At 38.1% G+C, this 23,591-nt stretch overlaps 1 long non-coding RNA gene across 1 annotated transcript in view; it reads left to right on the plus strand.

The window, feature by feature from the left end:
* The window catches only part of LOC106945733 (uncharacterized), a 41,429-nt gene extending 27,246 nt beyond the window's left edge, over positions 1–14,183 (plus strand). The window contains exon 3 of the long non-coding RNA XR_001424626.1: positions 12,347–14,183. This is a non-coding gene — a long non-coding RNA (uncharacterized LOC106945733). The remainder of the gene's footprint in view (positions 1–12,346) is intronic.
* Positions 14,184–23,591: the final 9,408 nt, after the last annotated feature.

Here is a 23,591-nt window from a genome sequence, read left to right on the forward strand (position 1 = left end):
TTTAATTTTATAAATATAAACATATATATATATATATATATATATATATATATATATATATATATATATATATATATATATATATATGACTGCATAAACTGTAGCTGCATTTTTATTGATAGTTTAAATACTTTTTTTCCCTTATTATCCTGTTAAATGCAGAGTCACACAAATAAGGCAGTATTTTTCACATTATGGGGTTTTAAAAAAGTGTAATTTAATTAAGCACAATGAAAACGACACACAAAGGAAGCTTATTGGCCTATTTGCAAATTCATGCGAAACAATTAGAGTAATTGGGGAGCGGGAAAGCTACACGAAAATAAACGAGAGGAAAATTGAATTTTGTTACTTTTCAACCCTCTATGGTTACACTGGAAACAAATTTATTATTATTATTATTATTATTATTATTCTTATTATTATTATTATTATTATTATATTTTAGTCGTTGTAGTTTGGTTTACAGCTTGTGCACTAATGATGGAGTAGAATTTAATTCTTTTACTCTTTGGAGATAATATGTATTTACAGTCTCTTTTGAGAGTTTCGTCCATTTTTCTTTGAAAATGATTTTAGCACAGTTATAAGATTGCTATGAATGATCGTAGTTACTTTGAAGTTAAATAACTTCTGAAATTGCTGACAGATAAATTAAAAGGTCTTGATTTGTTGCTCAAATGTGATTTTCATCTTTTGGCTTGACAAAAATTCATGTGGGCTTGGCAGTTAGTGTAAAACTGAGAAACCGTCTGCAGAACATTAATTATTTAATGTAGTATTAAAATGTTTTGACTCAGGTAACAGAAATCATATTTGAAGCGTCTTAAGTGTTTTATGTTTTCTGTAGATTGCACAAACGATTATTCGTTTATCTGTAATCATCTGCGAGCCAAAGAGAGAAAGTAAGAGAGAGAGAGAAAAAATGTGCACCTCAGTGCGGTCTGAGGACGAGGCGGAGGCCCTCTGTGGGTATAGTCCGTGTAAACAGGGCCCTGTGCATTGTGTCATTTAGGTGGATTAGCCCTTGCTTTTGTTGGACAGGTTGTGTACACACAGACCGATTCAGCTTCCCTAAAGCCATTCTGGTCCCTCACAAACATTTAAGGAAGTCTTGCATTCTGACAACTGTCTCCTGAGGTGATCTAAAAGTGGGGATTCCTTTTGAAGTTGCGTAGTGGATTTGTTTCGTGATCTATCACTCAAACGCCCCGAGTTTCCGTTTACTCAACATGTAAAATAAATGAGTAGATAAAAATGCACTGCTATCGGAAACTCTCTGAATGGAGTTGGCGTGGTACTCTCTTTTTGTGCCCCGATTGTCATCGAAATAATAAAAACATCTGGAGTTGTCTGATTTATTGATCCATTCAGGATTTGTGACGTTTATATGAAAACCACCTTACACCTCACGAGCTGCCAGATGGCCCACCCGCCGCGCGCTCACCAGCGTGCACGGACACTGTACTTGGAGGTGTAAATAGGACCATTTGCGCGTTTTTCTTAATAATTATAATATTTGGTGCAATTAGGTCAGCCAACTTAGCTGATTACCGACTGTTCCTATTATTATTATTATTATTATTATTATTATTATTATTATTATTATTATTATTATTATTATTATTGTGTATTTATTTTCCCCTTTTTATTTTAACTTTTTCATTTATTTATTTGGTTAGCTTACCAAAAGTGCTGTTGCCTGGATGTTTGCCCAGCTGCTTTTTTGTGACTCAATTCTGGATCAACTTTACAACTTCAAATATCGGAAATGTCAACTTCTTCCTGTGCATGAAAAATATGGACTTCTTTTGTGGACTTTGGCTATAAAAGACTAAATAGAACTCTTCTCTTTCTATGTCCTCACTGAGAAAAGCAACAGATGTTTCAGTTGAAAAGTGGGCCGTTATATAAACATATTTGACTTCTTAGATGTTTTCTCTGTTTACCTAAATTTACTTACCTGAATGGCGGCTTTCATAATATTCTCCCACAGCAAGGCCTTAAGGCCCACACTCTTTAATTTTATTTTTTTAATACATATTCACTTGTGGCATTGCAGCGCCTGATGTCTCTGTGTAAAAATGTTTTTTCAAAAATATAGTTTCTGCCATTTCTAAAATCTATTCTAATATATTTCAAGACTAGTATTGAAAATTATTTCTCTAAATTTGGGTTAAATCGAAAGTAGCACGACATAAAAAAAATGCGGTCAGAGTTTTGAATGTGCGATTATTTAAATATATTATTATGGTAACCTACTTTTTCGTTCTGATGAACTATTTAAGAGGAACTATTTAATCTGAATCCATCTGCGAGCGCTGTTTTTAGACGCATCATAGGGCGTTTCTGCTACTCAAGTTAGTGGTGTTTCAGAAAGTTTGCAATATGGCGCATTTGAAGTGTTTCTCGCATAACTCAGATGCGTCTCTGTCGAGCTGGAAGCTTGTATTGGCGCAGTCTCAAATGAGTTTGGCTTATTGGTGAGAGAGCGCAGAGCGGAATTTTAAAATTTGGCAAGAACTTTTTCAAAGATGAGAGAAGTGCATATTAATACATGCTTAGGCTACCTGAAAAATATAATTACAGTGCTAGATTTAGTTTATTGGAAGAGATACCAGTATAGTTTTAAATTCGCAGAATTATTCTGCTGTCTTGAAAAAAAAAAGAAAAAAAAAAGAAAAAAAAATATTGGGGTTCCTGACTATTAATAGGAGCACATATGGTCCTAAAACAGCAAATCCTCTTAATTTTGCCTGTGTTGGTGATTTTTGAATTATATAACATCTCCTGAGGAAGTCTCATATCAAGTTTAATACAATCGAGGGAATCACGGGCTATTTCTGGTACTTCAAAGTAAACTGCATCTGGACTCGCTGGTGGAAAAGCTGGAACAATTTGCAGTACTTTTTAAAAATTGAAGCAAAAAGTAAAAAAAATAAAATAAAAATAAAAATAAAAATCAACATGGGCAGAATTTTCCTTAAAGATCAGAAATAATGTTGCATTTGATCTCATTTAGAGAGGACAGTAAATAAAGTGTTGGGAGAAGCATGACAGACGCAGTGTAGGAGTTGCCTCATGTTAAATTTAGTGTTTTAACAGCACTGGTGAGGTGCAGAGGAAGCAGGCGATGCTTCACCTTCAAATATGACAGACAATTCTGCATCAAGCTCCATAAAAGTGAGAGACCTCATGTGATAAATGCTTCACAGGGAGCTCACTAACAGGTGAACTGAACAAACCATCTCCCTGCTTTGCATCTTGGATCCTTCATTCAAAGTCAGGGTCATTTCATTCATTAGCACAGCAAAAAGACACTTTTGCATCTCTAATTTTGCACCATACGCCGTGTCTGCAGAGTTAATTGTGCCGAAGTGTGTGTCCTGGAATCTGCGCGCTAATCATAGTTGTGTTGTTGTCTGCAAGAGTCTCTGTGTGCCCATGTGCCAATGGAAGAAGAGCGTGCCCATGTGTGGGTGTATGACTGCTCCTCTGCTACTCTCTGTCCGTGTGTGTGCCCGTGCGTGCAGTCTATTAGTGGAGTTTAACCCCTCTGTTCGGGGAGTCACAGCCCCTCAACACACCAGGCACCATTCTTTCTGCAGCACGTTAACGTTTTACTCTTCCACCCACCCCACCCACACTGTTCACTTTTGTCCTAAGAGGGCAATTAAGGAAACAAACGTTTTCCCCAAGATAAGCTGGCTGCCAGCTTTGCATACTAATGCAATGCCAAGTGGTTGCAAATACTGAGTGCTCTAATTACCGGTACTATTTTCAATCAGAAATTGCTCAATTTCCCAGGATGAGGTCTCTATGGCTGCAGAAAAAAACACATGCAACCTGATAGAAGCAAGAGACAATCATCTCTGTGTGGAGGGAGGCTGATTTTCTCTGTCTCTGTGTGTGTGTGTGTGTGTGTGTGTGTGTTCATGTACTCACATGTGTGCCCATATGTTGGTGAAAATAAATTCATCTGCCTCTGTGTGTACAGACCGTGGAATGACCCACTCCATCGCTGCTGCCCTTGACAAGTCAAGAAATGGATCCTGTCAGCCTCGACAGCATTTAGCACCACAATTATCCCCTTTCACAGCCTGGCTGCATCCGTGTAAACCACACCAGGCAGCAGTTGCCACTCAGTGATGAGAGCGATGTGGTGCACCATCTACTCTGTGAGCAATTTGGAGCAATTGTGTTGCTTTGTGATCATCAGTGCAAATCAAGGCCTTCTCATTTATTAAACAATTTCTGCTGGAGGAAATTAGAGGGAAGGCTCTTTTAATTTGGCAGGCGAAAGATAGCAATATCACTAAAAGCAGCAATAATGCATAATGCTGCTGACATCAAAGTACAGAAAGGATGGTGGACATGCGGTTTGAGTGGGATGCATCATCTCATCAGGGACAGGTCAGCTATTCTGAGTGGCCAAAGTGGACAAGGACTGGCTTCCTGGATGTGGGAATGAGTCACTCTATAGGTTGCACATGCCGGACCCATCCGCTGGCCTTAGCTGACCTTTGGCTCTGACGGTGGCTAATGGAGGGCTGGCTCTCGATCAATCCATCGCAAAGCTGGGCTCCTGATCCTTGGCCTTTCACCGGGCCAGGGTGGGACGGATGCTGCCAGGAGCCACGCGGCGGAGCCACCGACCCTACCACTTTCCCATCCGTGGGTGACAGCTGCAGCGCCAAGGAGCCTGGGGACGCCACACTGCCCTGCCACGCAGGAAGGACAGCCAGCAACTGTGCCTCTGTGGCGAGGGGGGAGGGAAAGCCACAAATGATCCGCTTGTGAATGTCACATTCATGTAAATATCCTCTGCATATGATGCTGCGATGACCTGTACAAGATAAATCTGGAGATATGAGTTGATGTGCTGAGTGTTTTTGGCTCAAAACTTTGTTTCTTCAAGCTGTTTGTGTGAGTTTTTTCCCCTGCATGTGAATGCAATGAAGGATCTAAACCCAAATCGCCTGAATAACGTAGAATTTTATTGAAAACATGATTTAATTTAGCAGGTATTTCAAGAAGTGAAACTCAAATGATATAAATGCATTAAGAACCCAGTGTTATGCTTTAGATATTCATTTATTCACATTTTGATTTCATGATTTATAGCAAATGTAGACACAGACTCTCTGAAATTTTAAGTATTACCTTAGACCAGGGCTGATTTTGCATGAATTGCTAAATCAGTCCTGCATTACACAGAGGAAATCAGCCTGGGGTTCTGTAGAGGTGTTAAGGAAGTGCTAGTTTAATAGAGGCCTACAGCTCATCTTATTATTATTTTTTTTTTCACAGCCGAGTCATTTTCCTCCTTATTCTAGGTAAAACCCTTCAAGGGATAACTCTGATTCAGGAGATGCAACTGTTGTACTCCATGTCCCTGATATGTCAGTGTGCAGTGGAGATAGAAGTACTGATTGCAGTCCCTGTCATTTTTCTAACACACGTTTTCCTTCCACTAAACTTTCCCATAATATCCTTGGACACGACACTCTGTAAACAACCCGCCTCTCTTAAAATTAGATTTTTGTAGCTCTACACCCTTGTCAATAATAGTGAGTAAGTCAAGTGTAATAATTCTCTGATATATTTTTCTAGTGTTCACTTTGATGATTAAGACTTTTTGACAAAATCTATCACAATATGTGTAATATTTCCCACATTGTAAAAGTTTTACTTTTTGAATTGAATTACTGAAATCTGTAACTTTTCAACTCTTTTCTAATATATTCAGATGCACTTATGTGATGCTTTTTAGAAGATGCAATTGAACCTGCATTTAGTTTTAAACACAAATCAGAGTTGTCCCCACTTAATGTTTTAAAAATGAGTTTCCGCACATTTCTTTAAATTATGCTTTACACGGTTCGGCAAAGGCAGAAAACATAAATCTGAGTCTGTTAAATGTGGAAGTGACACGAACAAAGACCTACACCAGAATAACTCTTTGTCAGTTGTTAGAAATTCATATTTGCAGTTTAAGTGTTTTTGGTATTCATTGTGCACTTAAAATGTTACCTCAGGGAATATTTTCTGATGCTGCACCCTGTTGCTCTGCCTGATGTTGTGCATGGTTCTGTACTTTGTTACCCAGATGGTGCACCGCTGCATGCTTTTTTTTTTTTCCTTATCAGAGCATCCTTTTTTTCTTCAATAGACAATGCTTACATCAAAACACAAGACAATATTTAGAATGCATTTTAATTTCATAGGCTTTTCATGTGTGACAACACTGAAAACAATAGCAGATAAAACATCCCGTCCATACGGGTGGAGAAAAGGGAAACATCCAAGTCGTTCAGCGCAGATTGTTCTTTTTATTATCATTAACAGTAATGTGATTCTGAGGCCCTCTGTGACCCCATCACAGCAGCTCTTTATCTCAGAAGTCATTCATTAGAACAAACAGAAGGCAGAAAGAAACGCAGGGAGAGAGAGAGAGAGAAAGAGAGAGAGAGAGAGAGAGAGCGTAAAATAAATTAGATTGTTCTTAGGAGATGATCCACTTTGAGTCGGCAAAAAGAGAGCAAACTCAAAGGAGATCCAGCAGTTCAGAATATGGATGTGAAGTTGCTGAGGAGTCTGGGATCAAGTTTTGGGCTTTGGGCTAAGTGTGTAATCACAGCCTCACTTATTGTCCACTTTGGATTTAAAGAGCCACAGGAAGCCTTGAACTGAAAGCTGCATGTTTAGGCTGATATTTGGTTAGACTGTGTCTGCTCAAGACTTTGGGCTGATTGCAGGCTCTGGTGAGACTAATCAAAAAGCTTCTTATGTCTTCTTCCTCTAATGGAAATGGATTGTACAGTGTTTCTCTCATGTTTTGGGCCAGAATACGATTTGTACTCTAGAATGACAATAAAGGCCATCTCTCCAAGGTTTTCAATAAGAGCGATCACAAAGACTTTTTATTTTTTTCATCTGCTGCTGCTGATCTTATCAGTAGATTCACATCTATGCACTTCTATAAGTGAATGCAGATAGTTCTGTGGGTTCAATAAAAGCAGAAATCAGATACAGGAGTGGTCAGAGACTCAGACACTGATGAGGAGGGGGGCCAGTGATGTACGGGGGGGAGGTAGGGAGGAGAGCCGTGTGGATCCTTGGAGTGGTGTGACAGACTCCCCAGCCTCCTGGTAGGATTTATTGGAATGTGAGAGAGGAGGATTTTAGCACCAGGCGAGCCACGCCAGAGTGCTGCAGACTTCATGCCATCTGTCTCAGCCTCCATCGTCTCTTTGCCAAACTCCTCAGACCTTTATTTCCTCTCCCTCTTTTTCTCCTTCTCATCCCTGTTCACAAGAGTAGTGGACATACTGATATCCGCTAACGTATTGGAAGCAGGGGGGGTTGGTTGATGGCTGGGCTTAATAAGCAGACAAGAACAGGAAAAAAAAAAAAAAAAACGACATTGATTAATATGTATTCTTGGAGCTGATTGTACGACAGCCCTGATGGAGACACAAATGTGTGTCCGAGAGCCCTGCCATTTGTTACGGGACCAACAGGGAAAGAGAGAGTTATTCATACCATAGCAGATCTGTTGATCAGTTAATAACGAAACATGCTCCAAGTGAGAGCCAAGAAGTACTTTAATTTATTGCCCTGTTAAACACTGATCAGCCATAACATTATGACTGTCTGCACGCTCTTGCAAAAGTATTCAAACCCTTGTAACTTTTCACATTTTGTCAAGTTTCAGCCACAAACTTTGGTGTGTTTTATTTGGTTTTATGTGGTAAAAACCCACAAAAGTTGAGTAACATTTTAAAATGGGAGGAAATATTTCACGGTTATTTTTTCTAAAAAAAGAATGAAAATCTAAAAAGTCTGCTGTGTATTTTAAGCCTCTCCAAGTCAATATGTTGTAGAATCCCCTTTCACTGCCAAAACAGCTGCTAGACATTTCTCTACTAGCTCTGCACAAAGAGCTCGTAGAGAAACTGACGTTTATTCTCATCCTTCTTTGAAAAATAGCCCCACCATCCAGCTTTCTACAATCCTAATTAATTTCCTTGACTGTGTGGAAGGAAAGCATCTCCACAGCATGATGCTGTCACCACCATGTTTCACTGTGAGGATGATGTATAATGTTTTCTCTTTATTTTTACAATAACACCTTTTCCTTACGTTACATGGCTTGTAGCCAGGGCCGGTTTTACAAGGATGTGGGCCCCTGGGCTAAAGCCAGTTTTGGTGCCCTACCCACTATTTTTATTATTTTCTCTTTAATTAACCAAGTGAGTTATTGAGAACTAATTCTTATTTACAACAACGACCTGGCATTATTTCTAAAATTATTTTACTAATAACACTTAGAGTTCATTAACAGTTAGTTCTATTCATGAGCAGGTTTGGACTGATGCATGGTAGGTTTAATATGATCCTAACCAATAACTAACTGCATGTTGCATCCAAAAAATGACTATAACTTCTTAATTTTCAAGTACTTGAAAATACAACTCACCTGATTTGGGTCTAGGAGATGATTTTTGTTTGATTTTGTTTAAGCACAATGTTTGCAGAGCATGCATTATAAAATATATATGTATATATTTGGAGCCTTCTGCCCCCATCCAAATCAGGGCACTGGGTTGCATCTAAAGTCTGGCTCAGTTTGTGGCAAACTGAGATTAAATGATACACAGGTGATGTTGAATTTACTAATGAGGTGGTTTCTGAAGGCAGCTGGTTGTCTTGACTAAGGGGAAATAGAACAAAGAGAGATCAATCCTCAGATTTTTATTTGTAAAACATTTTGAAAATTATCTGTCTTTTTCTTTCCACATCACAATTGATTCCTACTTTGCTTTTGGTTTAGATAGTGCAATCCTAATCAGACAAGTTCAAGTTTATGTTTCCAACCTGATGAAGTGTGAAAAAGTAAATTTAAAACTTTCAGGAGGCTCTGGATCTGCTCTGTTATAAAATATCTGAGGGTGTCCTAAATGTTTACTTCCAAAACAATAGATTTTAATATTTCTTTGACCCCTCTTTGATATGTCATGGGGAGCTTTTTGGAAAGAGTTTCTTATTACAGATGCAATTAGATCCCATCAGGTCAGAATCTGGGGATTTTAGAGGCTGACTAAACCCCTAAGATCTGCTGTCATGTTCTTTAAGCCATTTTTGTAAGCAGCTTTTAAAGCACCCAGAGGGGAGGGAATGGGGCTAGGGGGGTGGAATATTCTTCTAAACTGTTTACTTCGTGGTAAATGTCAAAATAACACCAATGCTGATGATTTTCTCAGCTGAACATTCTGTTATAACAACATATTACTCACTGCACCTGGCATTAGTTATAATCTTATGACTGATTGGTGAAAACGGGCCATTTGCTTTACTTAACTTGATTTGTTAAAATATGAGGAAGATGCTCACATATCATAATGTGATTAAAATGCGTGGCATGAAAACGTTTGTTTTTGATGTCATTATTTTGTTATTAAACGAAATAAGGGAATGTTTGAATGCTCTCATGGAAAGGGAAACATTCTTGATAAGAGATTTAAGGTCATATGACACCTACCAGCACCATAGAAAGGAAAACGTAACTCTGGCCAAAAATTCTCAAATCTTTTCATTGTAGACAGATATGCATTTGCAGGCTATAATTAAATCAAAAGCAGATTTTCACATCAAATGGTGGTGTGATTATGCTGTATTTGTGTGGGACTGATCTCTCACCCTCTCTCTGCATGTGGGTGGATTGGGAGGAGGCAGCAGGAGATCACAGGGAGGAGCTGTACCGGCTCCATGTCCTTAACCTGTTCGGAGAAGGGTAATGGGAGGGTGGGGGCTGGAAAGAAAACGTACCCATCGTCCTGTATGGAACACCAGGTGGCAGGAAGTGGGCAGGAGGCCTTTGAAGCTGACCCCTGGTCTGTTCGCTGAGATGGCCTCAGCGATCGATTTAGCCAGTGATGGCAGGGAGGAGAGCCAGGTGCCCCCAGAGGGCCCTCAGACCACTCAGATCTATTATGGGCAAAGGAGAGCGAGTCGGCCGGCGCCCGGGCTCAGAGCTCCCGGTCACTTTAAAGTCAACTGGCTGCATCCTGTCTATCTGGTTAGCGTTAGCAAAACGTTTGCACTTCCGACTGTTGTCAATTTTGTATATTAGGAGAGCTGGAATAAAAGTACAAAGCAGTATGCAGCTACTGATTGAAATCTGAACTGTTTCTCAAACACTTATGAAAATCATTTGATACGGATCATAATTTCTTCTGCTATGAAGTAAATTTTTCACATTGAGCCCACAACTGGTTTCCTAATGAGCTTTCTGTCCGTAAGCAATGTGTTCAGGGGTCTTTCTTTACAAAAGGTATTGATCAGGGTTCTTTATTTGGCCTAAAACTGTTTTCAATCGCTACCAATAATGTGAGTAAGAATGTTAGTGTTAGTGATTCAGTGAAGTGAAGTAGACTTTGAAGAAAGTATTTTGTTTCTATAAGCAAATCCATGTGGCTCTTCTAGCAAAAGACATTTGTCTTGTTATCTTGACATTTTAATTTATGAAAAAAGAAATCAACCGAAACTAAGCTTGTTTAATATAAATAAATCAAATTTGTCATTTAACATTTAAAAATTGCTTATTGCGGCTACATATTTACCTTAAACTGAAAAGAGTGGCATTATTTATATGAACAGTGTCACTTAATCATTTTAGCCTGTATATGTGGTGGAGAACTGCAGTTTATCTCAGGAGACAAACCTGAGTAAATACAAAAAGCAGCTCAGAAAAAAGTCATCCAAAATAAAAGAGCCCTGTGTAAAAAAAAATGAATTGTTCACCTTGTTAAATTTTAAATGAAGTGTGACTAACCTGATTCCTAGGTTACTTTTCACAGATGTCTGAATCCTGTCGCATCTGTAAAATTAACACGTCAACACAAAGTAGACTAATATATTCAGAAACTTAACATGTCTATAAAAATTCAAGAACATATGAGAAACAAAACACTGACATCAATTAGTCAGGAATGTGTTACTAAAAAAGCATTTCTAAAACATTTGAAATGTTTACTTCCATGGACTATGGAAGTAAAGTTAAATAAAAATAATCATAACCATGCCTTCTGGTCAAATAGTAGACTTTTGGATCAGCTGGGAAACAACAGATCACATTCTGTGTCCCTTTGCCATCAGTTTTAAAGTAACGCCTCCGCTGATGAAGGTTAAATAAGTAAATGAATTTGATTCATGCATGAATCAGACATCCCATTCATACTGTTCATTCTGGACAACACAGGAACTGTGCAGGCTGCTTTGTATTTTGGCCAGAATCGGAGGAGGTGAGTGCTATCAGTGTGTACATGCTCATTCCTGGGTTACTTCTGTGTTTACAGACCTGTAAACATGAGAGTAAACACACTTAAACTCACTGACAGTAAGTCAAAACCTGACCCACCTCCCAGTTCCTGCCAAACATCCCTCCTCTTTGGGTGGGAAAAAATAAAAGCTCGACACTCGGAGAAGGAATGACTAGAAGAAATTATGATGTGTTTGATTTCCTCTGCAGCCAATGATGTGGGAGCTTTGTGTACTTCCTGCCCTCTGATAGGCCTTTGTTGCTCTCTTCATCTCAAGACCCACGCCGCTCCCCATAATCCCCCTCCTGAACACAAACAGGCCAATCCTGTGACAGAGCTGAGGGGCTGGGGAGGGGGAAAGCAGCCACAGCTCGGATGGGGCGACGGATGTGGTTCAGAAAGGGAAAAAACAGGACAAGAAGCTGGTGGTGATGTGAGAAGAAGCCAGTGTGTTATTATTAATAAAGCATTAAAAAAGTGAGCACATCAAAGCATACAGAGGCTATGCTATCTTACATGAAAGTAGCGCACTATGGCTTAATGTTTCCTAAGGCGTATTACGGTGACGCTGCTTTGATTTGAAATGCATTGTGTGGAAAATGGATTTACAGGAGTGCAGTGGGAATACCTGGTGTGGGTTCAGACTATAATTTAAAACCTGACCTCATAGGCTCTTCAAAGTAAGAGGTGATGTTTTAGGCATCCGTAGTGTGTGTGAGGTCCTAAACCGCTGCTGCACACACAACAAATAAACACCAGTGGGGGATGCGGATAAAACCTGGAAAAACCAGGAAAAAAACCAGGAACATTTTCACATATGTGATATTCCTTATGCTAGTCATTAGAACTAATAGTAACTTACTTTAAAACCATTTTTATTCTATCTTTTTTCAGCTAAAGGCTGTCAAACCTGATTATTGTGCGCTGCATTGCCAATCAAGGCCTGCAGGAAGTGAGATTTTTTTCATTGTGCCCTCATGGAAAAGGTAATTATCCTAATCTACCTTTCTCTTGTGCTCCAGCTCCACTACCACAGTGGCTCAGACCACCTCCGAGGTTTCATTATCATCGCTGGGACTCACTAATGGCTTGACGGCTTCACTGAGCGGGCAGCTGGAGACGAGAATCCAGGGAAGACGGAAAAGAAGAAGAAGCGAAGGGAGGAGAATAGGGGCACAAGGAAAATAGGGGGGATGAGGGGAACGAGTCGTGGAGGAGAAAGGGGTTAACATGAGGGACAATACGATGACGTCCAACTGCATCCTTGAAAATCAGCAGAGACTGAAGGAGGATGAAGCAACAGGGCAAAAGTAATGTCAAAGAGCCGGTCTGGAGATCCAACAGAGTGCTCTCTGCATGGCTGGGTGACCATGCCTGAAAAATGTTAGAAGTGTATAAATCCACCTCCCATACATCCACACCTCCACCTTGTATGTTTGCAACAGCTAACCTCACAACATGCAGACGGACCGGGGGAGGGAATTCAGCTTCACTTTTTCCTTTCCAGACAAATGACACCCTGACAGTTGGAAAAATGTTGGGGTCCCTGAACAGATTTCTCAGTTATAAAAATAAAATGTGTTGGATTAGACAAAGACAGACATTTTATATTCTACTTTTGAACCCCAACGAGAGCACTGACAAATGCCACCCCACCCCCACTCCGTCTGTGCCATAATTGTTGTTTTTTTTTTTCTTTCTCTCCCTCCAGAAATGTCATATAGTTAAGAGGTGATAAATCTATATGGCATAAACAGACACTGATTTCTCCCAAGTGTATGTATAGCATATAGGCTGACAGATTGAGATGGTGTTTGTCTTTGCATCATGCTAAATTGGCATGAAAGCTTTAGTGTTTTTTTTTTTCTATACTAAGAGATTTTGAGCAAAAGATTAAAAATCGGGAGGAATCTTAAAAATAGTTTAAATTGAAGTGAAAAAACACACAGCTTAAAAATAAGTTGAAAATCTTGAAATTTTATTGCTTAATAGCTAATTCATGCTGTGCTTGTTGGTGTGTATGTTTAGTGTGAGCAACACTGTTTGCATCATATGTCAAACGCATATTGTATAAATGCTAATGATGTCAATTTAAATATCATAATGCATAATTTCCTTCCATCTGTCAAAACAAACATGTTAATCGGGATAAAATCACCTTAAAGTTTCAAACTTTATGCATTTTAAAAGTTAAGCATCACATTAAAAAAAATAAAATGATTGTCAAATCTGCAAATTCAATGTGTTTATTGTGAATATTCATACTTTTAACCTATCAAATGATTCAATTTAGTCTGGAACACCTCCACAATATAACATGCTCTACAGATAATAATCATAACTGTCAATATATTTTACAGTTAGTAAATGTCAGATATATCAGAAAATAAGTAAAGCAACACAAGTACCCTAAAAATAATCATAGAAAACAGTTAAATAATCAGTAAAAGACGTTAGTTTAACAGGTAAAATCAAACAAAATACCAAGGCATATTTTTTTACACTGAATAGATTCTATAAACATGTGACTATTTATTTAAATGCTTGATTAAATGCTCAACCTTGGCACAAAATTCGCATAGAGGTTGATTTATTTCACTCCCTCAAAAATTACTTAACTCTTACTGATTTCCGCCCCTGCAACATATGCAAATTACATCATTTGCATATGTTTTACAAGCATTACAATTATTTCCAAGCATTTTTAATTTACAGTGCTTTACAAGCAATAGAAATGCTTGTAAAAAAAAAAAGTAACATCAAAAGTATTCTACTGGCATGTAAATATGATTTGATGTATTCAAAATTAATGTAGATTTTGTAATATTTTTAATCTAGAATGAATTGCCATTATATGAACAAAAAATGAACTATACCATATGTAATTGTTCCAAAATAGCAAAATATAAGTAATATTCAAAAATGCTTTACGCATACTCATGTTTTGTTGGAGTGTGAGGACATTTATCTCTTTAAAACATTTACAAATTTGGTACATTATTTTTCATTAAAACATATAATTATGACATTATAATGTTTTGGGGTTTTTTTTCGATTTTTTGTGACATGTTTTAAATAAAGAAATTCTATGCTGCCTTTTCTTGTTTTAGCTTCTTGAGAAAAAAAAAAGTTTCAAAGTAAGTAGATCAACCTCAAACTACAAAGTCTCATTGCTGCTGTTCTACGGCAACACCTCTGGGTTAAAATTGCTCAGCCATCAATTGCATAGATTTTGAACTCATAAGGGAAACAGCAGCAGGGAGGGAATGCAAAGCAGAACTTTCCAACACATTTGACATGCATGCGTTGGGAAGTCTGTTCTTAACTTACCACTGCTACAAAACCAGAAATGTAACAGGTTTGGTTTACTGATCCAAGAAGGGAGCTGCATGGTGGCGCAGCCGGAAACGCTGCTGACCTGCAGCAAGAAGGTCTCAGGTTCAGATCCTGGCCTGGACTCTGGTTTTTCCTAACAGTCCAAAAACATGATTGTTAGGTTAATTAATTATTCGAAATTGCCATTAGGTGTTATTGTTACTCTACACAAACATCTAAGAGATCACACTCCTAAGAATAATGGGGCTAAGACCTAAGCATAAGGGACAAAGACTGAAATAGGATGCAGCCAAAGTTACATGTGTTTGATAACAAATTCAATTTTATATCTGAAAAAAGTAAGGTAGGAGAGGAAGACTAAATTCTATAAATGCTCGATAAATTGAGTAAAACAGTGTTTAGATGTGAAAACCTGCATAAGGCATTTTATGTGGATGTCACATTGACGTTTAACATCAACTTTCAGATTGCTGCAGTGCAGCCACACCCCTGACAAACACAACCCGTCAATCCAGGGTGGGACTGAAGATTCACTTGCCAGTGTCCCAGTATCAGACAGCCCACAAGACAAACAACATAAATTAAAGTGACAGTAAACAGGCATGTTAGGGCTCAAAATGTTCTGAATATCCTGCTTGTCCTAAAATTGTTGTCAGGTGTCACTTGCAGTCATTTTAGTAAGTGGGTTTAGGTGCAGACAAGCATGAAGGCATGTTTTGTTTTGTTTTGGGCTGTTTTTGTCAGAGGTAATGTGATGACACATGATGCTGAAACAGTCTTCTTCCAGAGGATTCGGAATTTTAAACCTGCTATAAATAAATGTGTTAAAACCTGGTTCAGTTGGGTTTGAGGAAGAGAAGATAAGAAAAATCTGCTTGTTTCCTTCCAATTCTTTCCAATAACTTTTGATTGTTTCAATAATAATAATAATAATAATAATAATAATAATAATAATAATAGGATAGATCATTTTGTAGATGTGCAGGTGTTGAGCAATGTGAGTGCATGTAAATATTGAGGCTCTTCATGCATGCAGAAGAGAATACAGCAAGCACAAAGAGATAGGACAGACCTTTTCATATAAAAACAAAAAAAACCTCAGGTATTTCCATAAAGGCATCCAGAAGGAAAATAAAAGCCTTCTTCAGCTTCCATGCTTTGACAGAACCAAAATAGGAAACAGCTAGAATGAGCTGTGCTCACAAAGAAACTCATGGAACAAATGATTTATTTTAACTCTGTAAAGCAGGGTGAAAAACACAAACAGCAAACAGCAACACAGTTTTGTTGTATTTTGGTTGATTGCACGGATAGGTAATATAAATAGCATAGGCAGATAAGTATCATTTTACATTCAAGTGCCTCATAAAAAGGCTAGAAAATTTGGAGGTATTCTATTATGCATGTTTAATGCTGTTAAAGCTCTGATTTGGGTGTGTCTGTCATGAAACGGTACATATTTAACTCCCTGTGTAAATACTTTGTTGGCTGCTAAACTTCACCTAAACTTACCTGGTAGAGAGACGAGGACTGCATCTGTCAGTCATTTGCTGCAGATCAGGTAGATTACATGGGATTTAAGGAGCTTTTACAACGAAAACAGCTTCATGATTCAGCTAAAACAGGGGCTGTAATGAAAGAGGGAGAGAACAAGGCAATTTGTTGAATGAGACGATTAACAACGAGTTAAAGTTTGTTACAAAGTTTTATAAGACTCAGGAAAGCCACTGGGAATTTTAAGCTTACATGTTGGGCTCGACTAACAATAGTTGTCAGTTTTCTAAAGAGTGTCACTCAATATCTCAAACTGTCAGTCAGACGGTGCAGAATGCAGACGTTTCTTTGTCACACTTATTCATAGCTTGGAGAAAACAGGGTTTATTTATTAACAAAGATTTATTTTATTGTTTGGTTTTAGCATTTCTTTCTATGTTGTTTGGTCCCCGAGTCAGTCTACCTTGGATCTTCTTTGTAGTTTTAAGTTTGTTACCAGTTAAAATAATCGATTGTAAGATGCAACATCAGAAAATGTTTCGAGAAAAACAAACAACACATTTCTTTTAGAATTTTCCATGCAATGCCTAATGCTAGAAACAGCAAACATGGATGTGTTTTAATATTTTGGGGTTTAACATTGAGTTAATTTCTAAGCATTTTTAGACTTTATGGTGAAACTGCATTATTGTATGCAGTGGACAAAAAAAACTGTAGGATGGTATTTCTGGGAAACAGCATGTTATGCCGGATCTGGCTGTTCTTTGTAGATATTTTGATACAAGTATTTGGAAAAAGGGAGGTTCAGTCAGAAACACTGGATGAACCATGTTAGATTACCACTTTGTAAGCCTTTGGTGAAGACAACAAAGACTGCAAAGAGTGTTAAAATTTATCCCACCATAAAGTACCTTGCTAAAAATGTTGTTTTCCTCAGCTTGTAAATTTGTGATTCCCTCTAGAATTCAGCAAACAGTGGTGAAAAGCATAAACTTATTCTGAAGTCCCTTTCTGGTAGTTAGTGAGGTGTGCTTTCAGCTTTACAGAGGAGTTAGTCATTTAGTCAAACAATGGGAGAGCATTAACAGATGCCAATGCAGCACTACCAGTCAACGGCCAAAGTCAATACACCCTACTGGGCTGCATGCCTTTCAACAAACACAAGCAATTGCTTTTAAAGACCTCAGCACCAGATAGAAACATCAATTACAGTAAATTACACCAAAACAGTGTGTAACACTTCAATTTGTTTAATCTTCTGAGCTGTCTGGGCTGTTTCAATGAAAGCAAAGCAGAGGAGAGCGAAACGAGACTACATTCAATAGCCTTAAGATGCATTACACCATCCAGCTCTGGTCATGTAAACGCACAGAATATGAGTTATTTATATTTCGTCTCCAAGTACTTCCTTTGATAGCATTTATTTACACTCAGAAATGGGTTATAAATGTTTTGCTTTTGAACAGCTCCGAGTGAGGAGCACTCTCCAGCAGCCCTGCGACTATCCAAATCAAATGTGCCCAGTTTTGTGTTGGCATTGGGAAGTCTGGAGCATACAAATGATCCTCTCGGGTCCTTAGTTCATAATGCTTAGACTTTCAAAGGCAAAATTAGGATGCTTCAAGTGTTCAACAAGGCTTTAACTTCAGTGTCTTGGGGCACAGGTTAATAAATTCTGCAGTGAGACTACTTGGAAAAAAATAAAAACCAAGGCTGTAACACCCTTTAATTTCAATGAAGCCTGCTATGGGGATCCTAATAATAAAGGTTGGTGATTCTGTGTTGACTTGCAACTATAGATTAATAAGTGCTTCACTAATAAGGGTTTCAAAAAAATGTATTTGCTAATTAAATTAGTGAAATTCCTGTTGGTTCCATGCAACATAATTTGTTTGCAGAGCCATTCCACTGTGCTGCTCACATTCTAGCTCTTTTTTGGGGGGGATTGTCAGGGCTCTGATTAACAAAAGAAAACCTTTGACATAATTAATTATAAGCATTTAATGGATAAATAATGTTTGTCAGTTTTCCTGCAGAGTTTGTCACTTGATAGTAATAATGGGAAATGAATCGAGTTCCCTGTGTTTATCAATTGAGCTGTATAATTGTCCCTACTGTATTCTGTATGTATATAAGTACTAAAAAGCAATAATAATAATTATTATAATAATGTGGTTCTTGGAACTTCATGAATGTATCAAAAATAATTGGATTTTTTTTCTGTTTAAATCTTATTTTTGTCTCATAAATAATGGAAGCCGTCCCTTTTAAATAAATAAATACATAAACAACAGAAATTGAAAACTTGGTTTTGACTAATTTAGTCCTAACATAGGTAGAAGCTATACCACTAAACAAACAAAATGCTCAATTTAAACCAAGTGGAGCATAAATGGGTTTCTTTGCCATGGCTGATTATCCAGGAGGGGTCCTGGTTGCTGGGGACAGATGAAGATTTGGCAGTTTTAGTGAACATTTCGGGAGAACAGGGAGGCTGTGGAGGGGGCCTAGAGTAAATGAAAGACAAATGCAAGTAGTGCCCACTCAGCTATTTTCCCAGTCAAGATCAAAGGCACGCTGGACCGGCCGCTCCACAGGAAACTTGAGATGGGCCCTGCCTTTGTTTGCTGTTGCTATGCGACCTGCAGAAAGCTGAAAGTGTTTGCAGAGGGGCACAACATCAAAAACCATTTCCAATATAAATTTTTAAGACTGTCTTGTGTTTGTGTCGCTGGCTTTGAATTTACAGAGCATACCAAACAGACTAACACTAATGATTTATCCCTCTGTTTGTCAGGGAATTGTGGTGTTTGAAAGAAAGAAATTAGTCACACACAACTGTACACACAGGCAGGGCACTTGTCATTTGTCTACGCAAAAACCTTTGATGCAAAACTATGGAACTATTGATGCACAATTTAAACTGACCAACGATGTGTGTCTTTGGCCCAAGATGCACAGATTGCAAAACTGCAAGCAGTGTGCAAACACAACTTCAATATTGCTTGAAAGATTTATAAGCGTCTGTTTGGCTTTCAAACAAAACTAATTATGATGCTGTTATATATTAATGGGCCCCATGACAGTAAGGGTGGCTAGACATGTGTCACAGAGAGCTCATTACATATCATTAGTTCGACACTTCAATAATGTCTACACCTGCTGAGCAGTAGATAATGACTTGGCCCCTGATATTTGCAGGACTATTGTCTACTAAGCACAGCACCACCGGGAGAATAGATTTGCAGGCTTATGAGGAGAAAACTGATAAAGCTGCATTATAACCTACATAGACTTCTGGATGAGTGTAACGTATACTGAAGGAAGTACACAGAAAAAAAATCTATCTATCTATCTATCTATCTATCTATCTATCTATCTATCTATCTATCTATCTATCTATCTATCTATCTATCTATCTGACTTCAGAAGTTACTAAAATAGAGTAAATACAGTCAAATTTGTCACAGATTGTTGACAGATGTGAGGAAATTTAACTCAGCATCTGATGACAAAAATATCAAAAATTTAGCTATTTTCACAGATCACTGTTCAAGCCATCATTCAAAAGTAGAACGAGAGATTATTCACCAGGAAAGTCAAAGTTTCCAAGGAGCTGGACAGATGTACAGCTCAGGTAGGAGAATCTACTGACAAGACCGGAACACCAGAAATCTGCTCTTAAAAACACAAGAGTGACAAGAAGAAGCATTTTACTGAAAGAAACCCATTTTGTGTTGTCTTTCCATATAGCTGTTGAAAAAAAATCGACAAAGGATGAATCCATAAATACTGAACCACAAATAGGAGGTGGTTCCGCTGTACAGGTCCAAACGTTACACATACGGTCATGTTTTCAGTGGAATGGTTTAAATCAAATTTACAGATGTTAGAATACATACTATATTTCCATAAAATTTTGAAAAAATAAATCAGATTTTTAAAATTTGTTTTCACAAGTAAAGGTCTCATAAAGCATAAAGCCTCTGTTAGTCTATCTTTGACCAGTCAAGCATGTATAACATGAACGAGACATGATCAAATGTAGTCGCTTTAATTTAGCGCTGACAATCAGATGCCAACGTTATCACGGCCGCAGGGTGAGGCCATATGCCCTCACAGTGTACCTAACCCAAGGCCCACCCACTTCCTTTTGATTAGACAAGCAAAAAAAAAAGCAAATAAAAATGGTTGGAGCTCTCACTCCAAGTTGTTCTGCCCCCCCAGGTTGTGCTGCCCTGGGCAGTGAGCCATATTGTACATATTAACAACCATTATTGTATCAATCATTTATGACTACGGCCTGATCCAGGAGTTCTATGACTTTCCTATCGTTACATAACTTTGAATAAAATGACCTCGGTCTTTTTGGCAAGATGTGAAAGAAAAAAATTCATGAACAGAATTCTGCATAAATATATATTTTACACGTAATAAAATGTGTTGGAAGAGCTGCACTCTTCTAGGTAGTTTCAAAGTCACCACTTTAAACATTTCCTAGGACTAACAGGACACTCAGAAATTACACTGGCCAAAAAAAATGGACTCTGTCTGGAACAATGAACATTAGAGTTGTTCTGTGTGTGCCTTGTGTTTTCTCTGCTTGAGCCAACTGGCACAGCGCTGGTGTCCTCTCCCAGGCTCCCACTTCGCAGTGATGACAATGGCAATGCAAAAATGACAAGAATACCAGCAAGCCAAGGAATGCTTGGACAATTTAAAGACAGTGCGGCTCATGCATGAGCAGCGTCTCTGTCACTGGGAAAGCGTTGGTTTAATTGTGAATATTTGGTCTGTCAGCCCTTCCATCCAATGTTAAACCGCAGAGAGAGCCTGCAATGACCTTAAAGCGAGCCGTTTTCCAGCTGGAAGTGGAATAAATAAGGTTTCTTGAGGATTCCGAGTTTGCATCCTCTAACAGGCTGATTTTCTTTGCCAACCGGGAAGAACTAAAAATGGCCTACATTCAAGTGTGTCATGAGCTTACGCTGTGCGTCCTGCCGTAACCTTTCCACACTCAGCGCTGTAGCGAGGGCGCTTGTGAGGCTTTAAGAGAAAACATTCAGAACACAGCAGGCAACGAAGTGATGAGATAAAGCAGATTCATCTTCCGAACCCTTTAAGAAAAAGGGCGGAGGCTAATCCTGCTGTTGGGATGGAAGAAAGAGACGTCTTTCTCCTGTCACTGCATGCAGGGATCCACCCCTGTGTGACATCACAGCGAACGCGCTGTTGCCAAATATCACATCAGTAGCCCGGATTGCCTTTAATTGGTGTGTGAATAGCTGCTGCGATAACTGAACATCATGTAGATTTATGACTGCTAAGTACAAATCCATTATCAGCTTGAATTAGTTTTGACTGAGAACTCTTTGCTCATTTGGCTGCCACCTGCTTCTCATTGATACTAATGATTCACTACAGTTATTGCAGTGGGAAGGAGATGAAACAATGTTTGATTAGCTAGACTTCCATTTTTTTAGTTTTACAACATAATTTAACTCTGTTGCCACTTCTTCATTGGGTGTCCTTATTTGCAGTACTGCAATTAATAAATCATCTGTGAGAAAGATGATAAATAATGTAGTCATAAGAACTTTGTATAAATAAGCAGCAGGAAAACACAGTAGGGAGGTTTTGAGATTCTAAAAAAAAAACTACAAATGATAAAAAATCTAATAAGTTCTGGGGCTTGACAAAAACATCTGAAAACTGCTACAATTTTCATCTTTGCTTAATTTAGATGGTGATAATAATGTTATCATTCAATCTTGAGCCCTACTCATGAAGACACTCATTCAAACAAATGTGTGTTCAAGATGAGGAGATAGATATATTTAAGGATTTTAACAAAAGCAATAGCAGCTTTTATTTTCCCACTGAAAAAAAAAGTGGAATAAGGAATTCAGTCTCTTTGTTTTTCATGTCTCAACAGATCTTGACTGATATGTTGGCACAGTGGCCAGGAAGCTTCCCCCCAAAGAGTTCACCTCTGTTTCAGTCGATGACTGCTGCCTGAACCCTGTACCCCCCATTGAGACAATAAAACGGCTGGATGACTATTGGAGTAGCAGAGAGGCCAATAGTTTATAACTCAGGAGAGGTAGAGCTTTACAGCTTGTGTGAAGACAAAGATTTGGAATGGTACAAGTTTGCATTTCCCCGAGTCTGAGGTCAGGAGTCCAAGGTTACCTTTTTTAGTTGTCTGAGGCAGATGGTGAGAAGCACAAAAGCTGCACCGCCACGGCTTCAGATGAAAGGAGATTTCTCTGTGCATATATGGAGGGCTTTTAGGGGCTCAGTCAATAAATGCTTATTTGTATTAAACAGTAATAGGCACTATGATATTCACATGATCCCTTTAATTAATACAACCTGGAGACTTCATTACTTTTGTTAAATTATGAAGTTTATTTCTGATGGGAAAGGAAACAGGTATCTACTAAAAGATACAAACTGTATTTTAAAAGCAACATTTCTTCTCTTTAATTTTCTTTGATTAAAAAAAACGATTAAATTTTATTTGACGTATTAAATAACACATAGCTTCTCAACAGTCATTGAAAGAAAATGGATTTCTTGATTAAAAGTAAAGGTTTTTATAAGGTTGTTAAGAGTAAATATTGTTTTGTTGCACAGAAAGCCTAAAACAATACACTTTAGTCATGTTATATGCCTGCCATCAGTCATATTCAGAAATTTTGAAGATGGATTCTAATGAGACTGTTTATGTCTTACTAAAAGCACCTTATTAAATTAACAACATTTAAGCAAGTATTAAACACATCTTTCAATAAGCCAATATTTATGTATAAAAAATTGTGTTATTTTTATTTATCTGATATCATATTCTAATTTTAAAAGTTATGTCTTTATTTTGTTTTTCTTTTTCTGGGCAAAGTTCACTTTAATTGAGTCAATTTTCAAAATGTAGAGTATTTTTCTCCCTGTAAAAATTAAAATATGCAAACGAAGCTGGTTTTAGTGCTGCATTCAAGCATCATTCCTATTAAATAAGTTGTTTTTCTACAGTTACTCTTTGTATCTTCCTACCCCAAATAAACAATTTTCTTTTACAATTAACATAAAAAGGCATAATCATGAAAATTCAGGTGAACCAGAAGCAGCGAAAACTCAAACCACTGGGCCGACTTTATGTAAAGAAGGTCTATTATGATATAAGGACTGTTTTGAGCTTTCATCTTTTCACACTCGGAGATTCCCCTTTTCATCCTAACGGCATTAAAAGGAGAGAAAGAGCAGGAGACAGAGGAGTTAGGCTGACGTCACAGCCCAGGAGTCACCCGCCGTGCGTTCGGCGTCTACGAGTAAAGACTTATCTTGCAAAGAAGTTTGGACGGACAATGTGGGTGGACAGGGCGTGAAACTACTATCATCATCAGGTCTGAATGAAAAGGAGAAAACATATCTTCCACA

Source organism: Poecilia latipinna, unplaced genomic scaffold (genome assembly GCF_001443285.1).
Source record: "Poecilia latipinna isolate Pla-1442-1.1 unplaced genomic scaffold, P_latipinna-1.0 Scaffold159, whole genome shotgun sequence".
Taxonomy (NCBI): domain Eukaryota; kingdom Metazoa; phylum Chordata; class Actinopteri; order Cyprinodontiformes; family Poeciliidae; genus Poecilia; species Poecilia latipinna.